Source organism: Triticum urartu, chromosome 4A (assembly GCF_056163025.1).
Source record: "Triticum urartu cultivar PI428250 chromosome 4A, HENAU_Tu73, whole genome shotgun sequence".
In the NCBI taxonomy this organism is placed as follows: Eukaryota; Viridiplantae; Streptophyta; class Magnoliopsida; order Poales; family Poaceae; genus Triticum; species Triticum urartu.
The window spans coordinates 319,447,620-319,462,666 of NC_141876.1; positions in this window are offsets into that span (position 1 = coordinate 319,447,620).

Sequence of the window (15,047 nt, forward strand, 5' to 3'; positions counted from 1 at the left end):
TCTGCGTGTCGGTCTCGGTCCCGATGCCACCGGTGGGCCCAGCAATAGCATCGGTTGATCGTCGGTAAGGCTAAAAAATTCGTCTGCCGCCCGGTAGGCGTCATCGCAATCACCAGAACCCTATCCTTCATCGTTGCTAGCCATGTTTCCTATGATTAAATCTAGTCAATTAATTCTAGACCTAATAAAATGAATAATGACATAAAAAAGGCCTATTGTTTTGCAGGAATGTTGACTCCTTCCTGGTGCGGCAAATCATGGGCACTCGATATGTCCTAGTTTGTAGCACAAGTCATGCCGAAATTCACGAAAAATTTCGGCATGACCTTTGCTAAAAAGTGGACAAATCGAGAACCTGAAATTTGCCGGAACAGAAATGAATCAACATTCCGGCAAAACATAGGCCACTCAGCATCATTCCCTGGAAATAGTGTTCAAATATCCCTCTTCGACACCGCAACACATGTCCAAATATACACGAGCAACCACATGTCCAAATTTCACAAGCTAATTCAAAAACAAAGTATAGAAGAAAATTTATTTAACTACTAATAGAACAAAATTCAGTTAACTTTAGTTCTCTATAATGATGAAAGGAAAAAATTTTCAGTGAACTACTAATTTCATTCATTTAGGTTATTCATTTAACATCACCTAATTAACCTACTGTACCACTACTACTAGCAGCACTACTAACCTAATTAACCTAGCCAAACTCTAGTGCCCTAACTGAAAAACATCTAATTTACATCTACTAGTACCACTATTGCCCTAACCTAATTAACATCTAATAGTACCACTATATACTATACAAGCAGCATCTACCCTAATTAAACCCTACTGCCCTAGCTAACTTTTGTTGTAAACCAAATTTTTTGCTCTAAACTAGTTTTTGCTCTAACATCTACTACTTAACATCCTTTGCTCTAAACTAAATTTTTTGCTATAAACAAACTTTTGCTCTACTAATTTTTTCTCTAAAATGCAGAGAGAGATGAGTGGGGGGGTGGGGGACTTACAGAGAGGGGAGAGGCGGTGGCGGGGAGGTGCTCGGTGACGGAGGCAGGGGCGGAGAGGGCGGGCTCGGGCACGGGCAACGGCGGTCCTGGGCGGGCTCGGGCGGCGGTGAGGTGGAGGGCACCGACGGTGACGTCGAGGGCGGTCTCGGGCGGCGGGGGTGAGGCCTCGGGCGGCCTCGGGCGGCGGCGGTGAGGATGATGGCGGCCTCGGGGGGAGACGGTGAGGTTGCGGGCGTCCACGCCGGCAGGAGACAGCGGCGAAGTGGGGCGACGGCTAATTGGGGAGACGGCAGCGAGAGCGAGGGATTTTGGGAAGAAGTGGTGGCCGGGGGGCGGGGGGGGGGGGGGACTGCTGTTTAAGTGAAACATAACGGTAGTGCGTTTCCGAAAACGTGCTATAGCTAAGTTAGCTATAGCGCGTTTCCTGAAACCTGCTACTGCTATTCCTTTTTCCTTTTTTCCCTTTTTCTTTTATTTTTCTTTACATTTTATTTTTTTCCTTTCTCCTTTTCTATTTCTTTCATTTTCATTTACTTTTCTACTTGTTTTTAACTTTATTTTATTTCCGGTTCAAACATAGCAGCAGCGCTTTTCGCTAGTACGCGCCACTGCAAAAGTCATAGCAGTAGCGTGGTTTATTTACGCGTTCTGCTACTAAGTAGCAGTAGCGTTTGGTTTTGTACAGCGCTACTGGTAAGATTCTGTCTATAGGCTTTTCCCTAGTAGTGATACTGTACTATTCCCTCTGTTCCTAAATATAAGTCTCTTAGAGATTCCAATGCGGAGTACATACGGAGCAAAATGAGTGAATGTACACTCTAACATATGTCTATATACATCGGTATGTAGTTCTTACTCGAATATTTAAAAAGACTTATGTAACTGTAAAAGGATTTCGACTTGCTTTATAAATAAAGCAACGATGAACAACACCCAGTCCAAATGCACGCCACCACAACACACGCACGCACCCAAGGCAGTTCTGGAATGGAGGGAGTAATATACTTATTAAGAAGAACCGAGGAGAACACGATAACAAAGAGCAAGCAGATTTTAGATAATATGCCCACCCATCATGAACCAGAGCGCACAGAGAAATACTATTCCTTCCGGTCTCTCCATATGTCAGTCACGTGCATTTCAAAAATAAAGTAGGAACATTTAGTTGACCAATTAGACCCGTTTCAGTATTACTAATATCAGCATCATATCAGATTCGAGTTTGTACAACTAAGCTTGTTTAGCTTGATGGGTGGATTAGTGCTATTATGACACGAACCACGTAGGCTTATCGTGGTCATCATAAACTGCGGAAAACATAAGCATGATGAGTATAGTGTTGATCGTGCCAGTGGCATGGCAGATCTGAAGCCGCAAACCGCGCAAAGGGTACTTAGCAACCGAGGTTTGCTTGGAAATAACAACTAAGATTTGGTATGGACAAGAAAGTACAGTCAACAAGTGACAAAGAAATGCAATTCCTGTTGTCTCTCTATATGCCGCGACATGCATTTGGAAACTCAAGTGGGACCTTTAGCTAACCAAATAAATGTGTCTGTTAACTAATATTAGTATCATATCACAATCATACTTGAACTACTAAGATTTCGAATTATGGGTGTTGTGTTTTTTAGCTTGAAGGGTGGAGTACTGCTAGTACGATAGAAAGCACCGACGCAGATCATAGTAGGGTAGATAAAAGGGGAAAACCATAAGCATCAAGAGTTAAATCAGGAAAGTGGAACTAGCAGGACCATATGGGCTTGTATTGCCGGTACGACAAGAAATGGTTCGGAAAGGCTTCGTCCCCAAAAGGGGTAATCTATTCAACTGAAGGCACAATACTGTTACTATCTGTCTAGACTATCAAAGACGACATAGTTCCCAGCATTTCCCGGATATTATGACAGACCATCTAGAATAGTTGAAAGCATCCATCTGAAGCGACCCAATAGACCTGTAGACTGCAAATGTCCCTGCTCCACTTCCCTACAAGGACTGTACTGTACTACTCCCTCCGTTCTTACATATAAATCTCTTAGAGATTCGAATGCGGACTACATACGGAGCAAAATGAGTGAATGTAAACTCTAAAATATGTCTATATACATCCGTATGTAGTTCTTATTGGAATATCTAAAACGACTTATGTTTTACCGAAAAAGGCTTTCGTCCCGCTTTATAAATAAAGCAACGATGAACAACACCCGGTACAAACGCTTGCCACCACAACACATGCATGCACCCAAGGCAATTTAGGAATGGAGTAAGTAATATAGTTATTAAGAAGAACAGAAGTGGAACATGATAACAAAGAGCAAGAAGATTTTAGATAATACAATGCGTGTTGCTCACCCATGATGAACCAGAGCGCACAGAGAAATGCAAATCCCAGTTGTCTCTCTATGTGTGGTGCACATGCTTTTTGAAACAAATATAGGAACATTAGCTGACCATTTAAACGTTCTCTGCTTTAGTAATATGAGCATCATATCAGATTCGTATTTGAACAACTAAGCTTTGGAATTATTAGTGGCATGTTATTTCGCTTGATGGGCTGAGGTCTTGAGGAGCAGCGCTAGCACGCCACGAAGCATTTATGATAATGGTAGTGAATATAAAGCGGGAAAACCATAAGCTTTATGAGTATAGTGACCGTGCCATGGCGGGTCTGAGGGTACAAATAGGGCAAAGGCTGCTTTGCAACCAATGTTTTCTTTCAACTAGCCACTACGATTTGTTATGGACAAGATAAGTAAAGTAAACAAGTTACAATCTATTTTCACGGTGAGATCAATAAGTTAATGTCATATGAAAGAGTACCACCTATCTTGCGACGCCGTGTAGGCCCCTGTTGATACGTTGTGTGTGTTGCGGGTGCGATGGCTATTGGCGGCGCGGAAGAAGACGTGAGATGGCAGACGGCCAGGTCGGGGGATAAGTCCTGCTGTCGTGGAGGAGGTGGTTGTAGGAGCGGCAACGACAATGTGGACGACAACGCCGATGAAGTAAGAGGACGTGATGAAAGGATCCTGGTCCGGCGCCATGGGTGAGAGACGTCCATCTCTTGCAGTGGACGACGGGGTAGGGATAGCGGCTCTGGCAAGGTGGTGGATGGGGTGGCAAATGGAGGAGGCTGGCCGGTGTGTGGAGGTTGTTGTGGCGCTGACGGTGTATGAATGGGGAAATGGAGGGGGAGGGGGAGGGGATCTCAAACTTTGGGACCCGCTTGTCTGAAATGTGGGAAAGTTATGAACTTAGCCCCCATTTAAAATTTCAGATATCTCATCGGGGGATAGGACGGTAATCTCGCATCTCCCCAATATTTCCCGATAGCGATTTCAGGCGAGGAGAGGGTGTTTTGCCGCCCACGATTGGCGCCCATGGTGTATGAACCCGGCAAATAGCTAGGGCGATTGTGTCATGTCTAAGGGAAGTTACACACTTACCCCTATTAAAAATATTTGCCTACATTGATTTCGGATGAGGAGAATTTGTTTTGCCGCCCACGTGTATGAATGGGAAAATAGAGGGAGAGACAGGCCCTTCGGACAAGTTTGAATCAAATGTGTGTTTGCCGCCCATGTTTGGCGCCCACCATGTCTGAATGGGGAGACAAGTGGTCGTGTCACGTCTAATTGAAGTTACTAACCTACCCCTATTGACAACAGTGGAAATTGGTCTGATTAGGATGTGAAGTGTCAAGGGTAGACAATAATTTACATCTCGCAAACACAGGCTTCGGGCACGCAACAAATGATACTGGGTGTTTTGCCACTTCATTCAAAATTTGGGAGAATTAGCATTCACGTTTACCCTGGGCCCTGGCAACTAAATTCAAATCCAATTTGTATACAATTATGAATATCCATACATCATTCTACATTTTGTTATTTACTAACGAAAGGGCCCATGCGTTGCACCGGTTGTACAAAAATAAATATATTCTTAGAAATTGAAAAAATTACCACTAAAACAACATTGCAATCAGTCAAACAGCCATATCTTAACAAAAAATTTAAACAATTTTGGTGTAAAATAATTTTCAAACAATTAATGCTTTTTCAGTTTGTAAATCCCGTACCATTCTCAGAAAACAAACTAATAAGTAAACATGGATATGCTCGTACTCTCAGAAAACAGCCATATCATAACAATTTTTGTTATAAAAATCGAAGTACGTATCAAAAGTATTAGGATAAGATTTCCAATAAAAATTGATGAATGATTTCAGTTTAAATAGTTAACAAACAATGCAATTAGATCTCATTGATGCATGCCTAAGCCTCAAACCCAAGAATAGCCATGCATCCATAGTGAAGAATAACCATTCAAACCATTAGCAAATTCATTCAAAAAGATTGGCTGCTTGTACTTCATTTAGAATTCGCAACAAAGAGTCAAGTGATGGGCGTAGGTAAGTTTCATAGCTTTAGAGATATTTCACTTAGCTAGAAAAATAGTAGGAAACTAAAAAATGAAGTTTAATCAATGGTCATGGCTTGCTGCCAAGTAGTGTCAGTGTTGGGAGACAATGATACAACTAACCAATGAGAAACGAACTTGCTACTTAAATTGCTTCCTGGTTAAAAGAATAGATCGCTTAGTTATCAGATATAAAGATGGACATCAACATACACATCATGAGCCAATCTTAACCTCCCTAAGATGTACATATAACACTATTTTCAATTGAATCACATACCACATGCATACTTAGTAACTGTCCCCTTCTTATTCTTTGTTGTAGATTCTCATGAATGGAAATATTTCTCCCGTCTCTTGCTCTATGCGTCTCTTCATCTCTCTTAAAATTAGAATTGGCCCACTTTTCTGGAGATAGTTTTTCCCAGCAAATCCTTGCATATATATATGTTCTTCACACCTAATGGTGGAATGTTTATTTGCATGTTTACCAAGTGTGAGGAATCAGTCAAACCCGGTACCTGAGTTGGGGTGCATATAATATAAACCAGTGTATCATGAATTAGCATCTTCTCAACTAGAATGTCATCCACTAATTAATTTTCATGTACTATACTCATAGACAATAGTGGAAGATAAAACTACTAGATCCATGATTAGTTAACGATTATATGAAGAAAAATCTATCATATAGAAACTAACAAACAATGTGTTTTTACCAATGCACATTAAGAGCCCATGGCAAGAAGGATTCTATCTTATAAAACACTCTACACCCTGTATACTATTCATTGAGTTTATCAATTAATCCACATTCTCATCAATGAACTCATGCATCATATGGGAATTTCAGCAAGCACAGAATAGGTAACTAAATTTTTATTTTTTTGAGAAACAGAAATCCAACGAACACAGAACGGAGAATCCCTCACCGTTCACATAACGTATTAGGTCAAACGAGAAGACATGACACCTGTGGCCATTGGATTGCATCTTCTCAAACATGTCAAGTCCCATATGCAGGTCAACCAAACTATAATGGTTGTTGGCTCACCCCTATCTCCTCTACACCAACCCCACATTGCATTTAGTAATTATTATTTTTCACATGGTGCAATTGTTCATGTCTAGAGTTGTAAGTTCATCTAGTGCCACCCCTAGTTGTTCAGGTCTAGAGTTGTAAGAGAATGTGATGATGCCTGACCCTCCAGTTGCCGAAAAGTTGGAGGCTGAAATCAATGAGGCTGCCACCAACAACGCCACTGAAGACAATGACACTATCATGGCTGAAGATAATGTGGAGCCCGAAGACAATGTGACCATCGACACCATTCTACAGCCAATCATCCCTGATGATGCCATTCCTCCTCTAAGCACTCACACCATGGAATGTGCGTTCAATCGTGGTGAGTTGGTAACTATCAGATGGCCCATCATGATTCCACCCACTTCTCCCGGGCCACAATATGGTTATCATGTGGAGCAGTGGCCTCAAGTTAAGAAACCAAAACCCAGATTGCCAAGGCTTCCAAGTGCTGCCACAACACAGGGATCATTCAGTGTGCAAAGCTTCAGCGCGCACAACACTTTCTTCGACAGCGCCAAGAACCCCTACAAGGATCCCAAGATCTCCCCTGACAGGTATTAGAGTCATCAGCAGCGAGGCTATTACTCATGCATCATGTACAATCAAGACCGGATTTTTATGCATAAGTGTCTGGATTATGAAGCTATTGCTGGGCTGCCATGTCCTAAGGAGGCCTTTGACTTCTTTCAGGATCTTGGACTTTTGCCTTTTGTGACTGACAAAGAGCACTGGAACGAAGAGCTTCTATTGCAGTTGCATGCTACACTACACATTCGTGGCTACAACAGGGATCCAAAGACTTGGATCCTTGACTGGATGGCAGGTGATGTTCATCATGAAGCTAAAGCTCAGGACATCATTGAGCTTACTTCCCTGCCCACTCCAGGTGACTTGTATGAACCTGGTTGTCAGCTTCATCAGAACGAGCTGCAAAGCATTTTTCATAAGACAGAGCCCAACATGAGCCAAATACTGAGCATGATGAAGCCATTGCCCCATGACGCCGAATACTCCAGGAATTCTTTCTTCAGGACCTCGAGTACTTGCCACGTACAATCTATCACATTCTGAGGCGTACTCTCTAGCCTATCGAAGGAAATTCTTCTGAAACTAAACTTGAAGGCGCCATGAAGACATTGCTTTTCTATATTGTCAATGGCATCAGATTCAACACTCAGGATTTCTTCATCCGACAGCTTGCTGCTTCTTGGATTGATTTGTTCACTACAAAAAAAGACACATCCATGACATTTTGGGCCGAACGAATTTTTTTTCTGTCATACATATGACACTTCTATGACGATAAATGTGACAAAACCCGGTATCATCATAGATGTGGTGGGCTCCTACTTCTATGACAAAAAATCATGACAGAAAATGGGCTTTTCATCCTGGGCGGGCCGGAGACGCAGCTGCATGACATTCTTTGGGCCATCCATGGCGGAAAAAATCGTGATAGAAGTGAGGGCGAGGAAAATTTCGGGGAGTTCCCGGTTACGATGGGAGGTCGGGGACCGAGCGATGCGCATTTCTCTCGTACACGTACGCGCGTGTGTGCGAGGCGTTGGCTCTAATTGAACCTGAGCGAGGCGTTGGGCTCTAACTGAACCCGAGCGATTGCACTGCAGGCTTCGCGTTACTGAACCCGAGCGATCGATCGATGGCTGTTAACTGAACCCGATCGAGCGATTCCTTCGCTACTACTGCTAACTAAAGTCGATCGATTGGCTGAACAGTGAGCGTTGTGGGGGGGGGGGTTGTTAAACAGTGAGCGGTGGCGTTGCCTCTGGATGAACAGGACCCCATGGTGTGGAGGGCTGGATGAAGAGTAGACGGTGGAGGGGTGCCCGTGGAGGGGTGGTTGAACAGGACCCCGTGGTGTGGAGGGCTGGATCAACAGTAGATGGTGGAGGGGTGCCCGTGGAGGGATGGTTGAACAGTAGCCGATGGAGTAGCGCGCGGTGGATGCTGGATGAACAGGAGCCCGTGGAGGCTGGAGGAGGTCGACGGTAGCCCGTGGAGGCTGGAGGAGGTCGACGGTGGAGATGAACAGTATCCCGTGGAGTCCCGTTTTGCGGTACGCCACACCTCTCCCGATGAACAGGACCCCCGTTTCGACCGTAGGAGGTCTGTTTCGTCCGTTTTGCAGTATGCCACACCCCTCACGATCAACAGGACCCCTGTTTCGACCGTAGGAGGTCCGTTTCCTCCGTTTTGCGGTACGCCACACCCCTCCCGATCAACAGGACCCCCGTTTCGACCGTAGGAGGTCCATTTCATCCGTTTTGCGGTACGCCAGACCCCTCCCGATGAACAGGATCCCGTTTCGAACGTGGACACTCGAACACAAGGTCGTTTCCTCCGTTCTGCGGTACGCCAGGCCTCGTTTCCATCGCCTGTTCCGTCCAAGCCCTCCCGATGAACACGACCACGCATTACGTTTCGACCCAGCCGGTTGGCTCCCACGCGTTCTGTTGCCTCCCGATGAACACGACGCATTCCGTTGCCTCCCCATGAACACGATGCATTCCGTTGCCACCCCATGAACACGACGACAACGCTATTTCTCAGGTCCGACGCAGCCATGTCAATGAGCCCTCGTCGTACGTATGCGCGAGTAGGCGTTCGAGACCCCGCCCGTATGTGCACATACGTGGCCGTATTTTCTTTCTTGCACCCTGACTGTTGTACGTACATGTACATGCTACGTGCGCGCCTCTGCTACGACACGTGCGCGGCTCTACATCCACCAGTATATATGTATGTACACGTTTGCGACAAGAATGACAACGCTACGTACGCTTCGACCAGGTGGGTCCCGACTGTCAGGCACTTCCTTGCGTGCGAAGATGTAGCTGGTGGGTCCCAGCAGTTAGGGGGGCGAATCGTTTTTTTGCCCAGACGCACTTCCTTGCATGTGAAGGTGTAGCTGGTGGGTCCCAGCATTCAACGGGGAAACATTATTTTCGCGAAATACGGTGGACCGTTTGGTGGGTCCCCACTGTCAGGTGGAGGAATAATTATTTTGCACGTAATAAGGAGGCACTTCCTTGCTGCGGCCGTGGACCCAGCTGTCAGCGTCTCCACGCATAGTACTCTTCTGATGTAAGTCGGCCGTTGACCACATTGACGACGCCGTGCCAAGAGCACCATGGCGGTGGACGACGTCGAGGCCTAGGAAGGGGACGACACGGAGGCAGGGAAGACTCGGCAGTTGTTTCCCACACGCAGGGGAGTACGACTGTACGAGGGTTTACTGGTTTGTCTATCATCGCCGGAGAATAACAGCAGGTGTGGGTGAGTAGAGGGATGGCTAGGCCAGCGATGGGAGTATGGTGGGGCGGTGAGGCCTGCGTGGCAGCACAGCTGGCCGCGGGGAGGAGGGAGCAGGCAGTCCCGCCGGCGCTTGTTTGAGCGGCTGGAGCAGGAAGAGAAGAGATTGAAGAAGCACGACGGTCGTTGGATGGACATACAATAGTCAGTGCTTGTGCGTCAACCTTTTTTTAGGAAAGCCTCAAATCTGTGGAAAACAACATACAACCCATCTGCCATTATTTCTAATAATTTACAGCCCATTTGCTAATTATTAATGTTTTTTTGGAGCCCATATTCTTTTTGTTAGCATTACAGCCCATATTGTGGCCATGGTTAAAAAATTATACGAAATTTTGCATATTTCGATGTGGTCCGAACTGTTTTTAATCCTGAAATTTCGACTCACATTCAAACCGATTTTAAAAATAAATGTATATCAATATAAAATCCAACAAATTCTCCACGCATAAAAATTAATGTAATTTAAAATCTTGAAATGAAAAAAATACTTGAAACTAATTGCTTGTTTGATGTGCTTTAAAAATGTACAACCCATTTCTCATTATTGATGGGCCATTTTCTCGGCCAGCCGAATGAAAGCTCTCCTCGTCTTGAAAGATTTACAGCCCAACATGCCTGACAAAGTGACTTACTTGGAAAATAACAAAAAAACTGGGTTGTGGCCGTGGACCCAGCTGTCAGCCTCTCCACGTACAGTACTCTTTCGATGGAAGTCGCTCCTTGACCATGTTGACCACGCCGTGCAGAGAGCACCACAGTGGTGGACGACGGTGAGGCCTAGGAAGGGGACGACATGGAGCCGGGGAAGATGAGGCAGTGGAAGCCCACGCGGAGAGGAGTACGAGGGTTCACTGGTTCGGCTGCGGTGTGAGGCTGCCGTTGCCGCAGGGCCTGGCTAGCGGTGGGAATAGTAGGGGGCGGTGAGGCCTCTGCGGCAGCACAGCCGGCCACGGGAGGCAGGACCATGCGGCACGACCGTCGCTGCTTTGGGCGGCTGGAGCAAGAAGACCAGAGGTTGAAGAAGCACTACCGACGTTGGATGGACATCATACGGTCACTAGAGCTAGAATCGTTCATATTGACTAAGTTGACAAAGCCCTTCATTCCCGTCAACTTAGTGGGCCAACAAGTCAGCCTCCCACCAAGGTGGGTCCCAGCTAGCCGGGGGAGTATTCATATTTTTGTGTGTAATAAGGAGGCACTTCCGGTGGGTCCGAGCTGACATCGGGGGGAACGTTTTTTTCATGAAATACGGTGGCCCGTCCGGTGGGTCCCCGCGGTCAGGGGAAAACTATTTTTTTCGCAAAATACTGGTGGCTCGTCCGGTGGGTCCCCGCTGTCAGGTGGAGGAATAATTATTTTCCTCTTAATAAGGAGGCACTTCCTTGCGGCTGCCGTGGACCCAGCTGTCAGCCTCTCCACGTATAGTACTCTTCCGATGGAAGTCGGTCATTGACCACATTGACCATGCTGCGTGAGCACCACGGCGGTGGACAACGGCGAGGCCTAGGAAGGGGACGACGCGGAGCCGGGCAAGACGCGACAGTGGATGTCCACGTGGAGAGGAGTACGAGCGTTCACTGGTTCGGCTGCGGTGTGAGGCTGTCGTCGCCGCAGAATAACAGGGGGTGTGGGTGAGTGGAGGGATGGCCTGGCCAGTGGTGGGAGTAGTATGGGGGCGGTGAGGCCTCTGCGGTAGCACAGCCGACCATGGGAGGCAGGAGCAGGCGGCACGACTGGCGCTGCTTTGGGCGGCTGGAGCAAGAAGACCAGAGGTTGAAGAAGCACTATGGCCGTTGGATGGACATCATACGGTCACCGGATTATTGACTAAGTTGACAAATCCCTCTGTCCCCGTCAACTTAGTAGGCCCACAAGTCAGCCCAACAATATGGTGGGTCCCAGCTAGCAGGGGGGTATTCATTTTTTTGGGCGTAATAAGGAGGCACTTCCTTGCATGCGAAGATATAGCTGGTGGGTCCGACATGTCAGTGGGGGGAACGCTTTTTTCACGAAATACAGAGGCCCTTCTTGTGGGTCCTAGCTGTCGGGTGGAGGAATCATTATTTTGCGCGTAATAAGGAGGCATTTCCTTGCGTGCTGCCATGGACCCAGCTGTCAGCCTCTCCATGTACAGTCCACTTCCGATGGATGTCGTTCATTGACCACGTTGACCAAGACGTGCTGAGAGCACCAGGGCGGTGGACGATGGCGAGGCCTAGGAAGGGAACGACACGGAGCCAGGGAATACTCGGCAGTTGTTTCCCACGCGAAGGAGTACGAGGGTTTACTGGTTCGTCTGCCATCGCCGGAGAATAACAGCATGTGTGGGTGAGTAGAGGGATGGCTATGCCAGCGCTGGGAATACGGTGGGGCCGTGAGGCCTGCGCGGCAGCATAGCCGGCCGCGGGAGGAGGGAGCAGGCAGTCCCCCCGGCGCTTGTTTGAGTGGCTGGAGCATGAAGAGCAGATATTGAAGAAGCACGACGGTCGTTGGATGGACATACAACAGTCACTGCTCTCGTGTGTTGACTAAGTTGACAGGGCATTGCATGTGCGTCAATCTTTTTTTTATGAAAGCATACGCGTCAACCTGTAGTAGGTGCACAAGTCAGCCTCAAATCTATGGAAAACAACATATAGCCCATCTGCCGTTATTTCTAATAATGTACAACCCATTTGCTAATTCTTAAGAATTTTTTTGGAGCCCATCTTCTTTTTGTTAGCATTACACCCCATATTGTGGCCACGGTTAAAAAGTATACGAAATTTTGCATATTTCGGTGCGGTCAACTATTTTTAATCTAGAAATATCGATTCACATTCAAACTATTATGAAAAATAATTTATATAAATATAAAATCCAAATAATTTTCCACGCATAAAAATCAATGGAACTTAAGATCATGTAATGAAAAAAATTGAAACTAATTCCCGGTTTGATGTGTTTTAAAAATGTACAACCCATTTCTGGGCAAACCGAATGAAACTCTCCTCGTCTTGAAAGATTTGCAGCCCAGCAGGGACGATAAAGCAAGTAGGCCTTGTTTGGGCATTTCTTTAAAAAAATAGAACTGGGCTAGCCATTTTCAGCAAGAAAAAATATAACTGGGCTCATGATGTGGTAAACATAAATAAAACCCTGGCTAGAAGGGCCACAACTCCCGCACAGCCCCATTGTTACCCTGATCCGTCGCTAAAACTAGTATAAATAACATCTGCTTGTTCCTTAAAAAAACTGCGGGACTTGCTGGGTCCCTGGTGTCATCCGCTCGTTGTGTAATTCTCTCGTTTATTGACTACGTTGACAATGGTGTGAGCCCCAGATGTCCAACTATTAGGAGGAACCATATTTTTGGGCTTGTACTATAGAGACACTTGCTTGCGTACTGCCATGACGCTGGTGGGTCCCTACTGTCATCCTCTCCACGTACAGTCATCTCCTTGTTCCTCTCGGTTGTTGACGACGTTGACAACGCAAGAGGGCGGCGCACCGCGCACGGTGAGCGAACCAAGGCCGCAAGGCGGACGATGACGGCGAGGCCTCGGACGGAACGAACAGGAGCCGTTGAAGATGCGCCGGTCCAGTCGCAGGCGGAGGGGAGTATGAGGGTTGACTGGTTCGGGCGCGGGTGCGTGTTGGGGCTGACATCGCCGAAGAATAACAGGACGTGTGGGGGAATAGAGGGAGGGACTGGCCAACGTTGGAGGGTACGTACGGTAGGGCGGCTGAGGCGCAGCCAGCCATAGGAGGCGGGAGCAGGCGGAGCCGACGGGGTGGTTTGGTTTGGGCGGCTTGAGGAAGAAGACAAGAGATAGAAGATACACGACATATGTTGGATGTCAATCCAACGGCTGGTAGGAAGAATCATTTGTTGACTGACAAGTAAGTCGACACCACCTTGGATAGGCTATTTCCTCGTGGGTCCCAAATGTCAGAATCCAAATCTGTCACGGTCATGCAACCTTTCCTATGAAAATTTACAGCCCATTTGATGTGCTAGTTCTAAATAAGTTTGTGGGTGCTAGTGGGGGCTGATCACTTGGCTTCTGTAATGCACAGTGAGCTCAAGCAGCCGGTGAGAGTGATGTTATTTCCCTTGGTTGGGATTTGTTACAATATCTTACTCTAAGTTAAACGAATGGCAAGCCATTTGCCCTGTTTCAAAGAAAATATGACAGTCAGGGCTGAGTTGAAAAGGGTAGGAACATCTAACTCCATCTTACAAACTGTACAAAAGCACGAGGGTTAATTGTTCATCAGGTTTACAAAAAAACCAGATTGAAAAGGGCAACAACATCTAACTCCAACACTGTTTTTGGCAGTCACAGTCAAATGGATCGGTCAGGTCCATAGAATGAACATCCTGGGTCATAAAATTTACTGGATTATGACCACAATATGTTGTAAATAGAAGCTCGGCATGTTCAGAAGCTCTTTTGCCCACCTGAAACTCCTTTTTTTGCTCTTCGACATACCCATCTGTTAATTCAGTAAATATATGGGCTTTTGAATTGATTTTACTATTTACTAGTGTGGATGGGCTATTTTGTCTTGGGTCCAGAGAAACAATTACTACTAGTACAGTGGAGACACTCTACAGCTACCCAGAAAAACAATTACTACTAGTATAGTGGAGACACTCTATCGCTTCTGGCTCCTCCTAGGTCATTGAAACGTCTCCCTCTACTGAATGTCGTTATACTTTTGTTCACCGACATGCGGGCCATGCAGCGCGCGGGCCCAAATGCCATCCACCAAATTAAAAGGCGGTATGCAGGCGAAGAGTCACCCCGGTCGTAGCGCGGCAGTAACGAGCCACCGTATCACAAAACCCCACCTCCCCGCAGTCTATGTTTGACGGACGAAGCAACGATCATTTCACTCTTCGCTGAATCCCCTTCTCCCTCACCGTCTTCAAGAAAGGCAACACTCGCATCTGCCACTGTTCTTCTCTCCGAACAAAGGAAAGGTGAGCGGATCCGTGATTGTCAGCGTAATGGGAACCAGGGTACCCAGACTTGCCTGTCTGCGGCCCACGCCGCGTTCCTGGTACGGCCCGGTAGGGCCCAGCCGATCGACCAGCTGCTTAAGACCCTCACGAGGGGGCTAGCCATCGCAAGGAGAACGACCAACACCTCCTCACGGAGGGGCCTCACCTAGGCTGCTCCAGAGGGGCA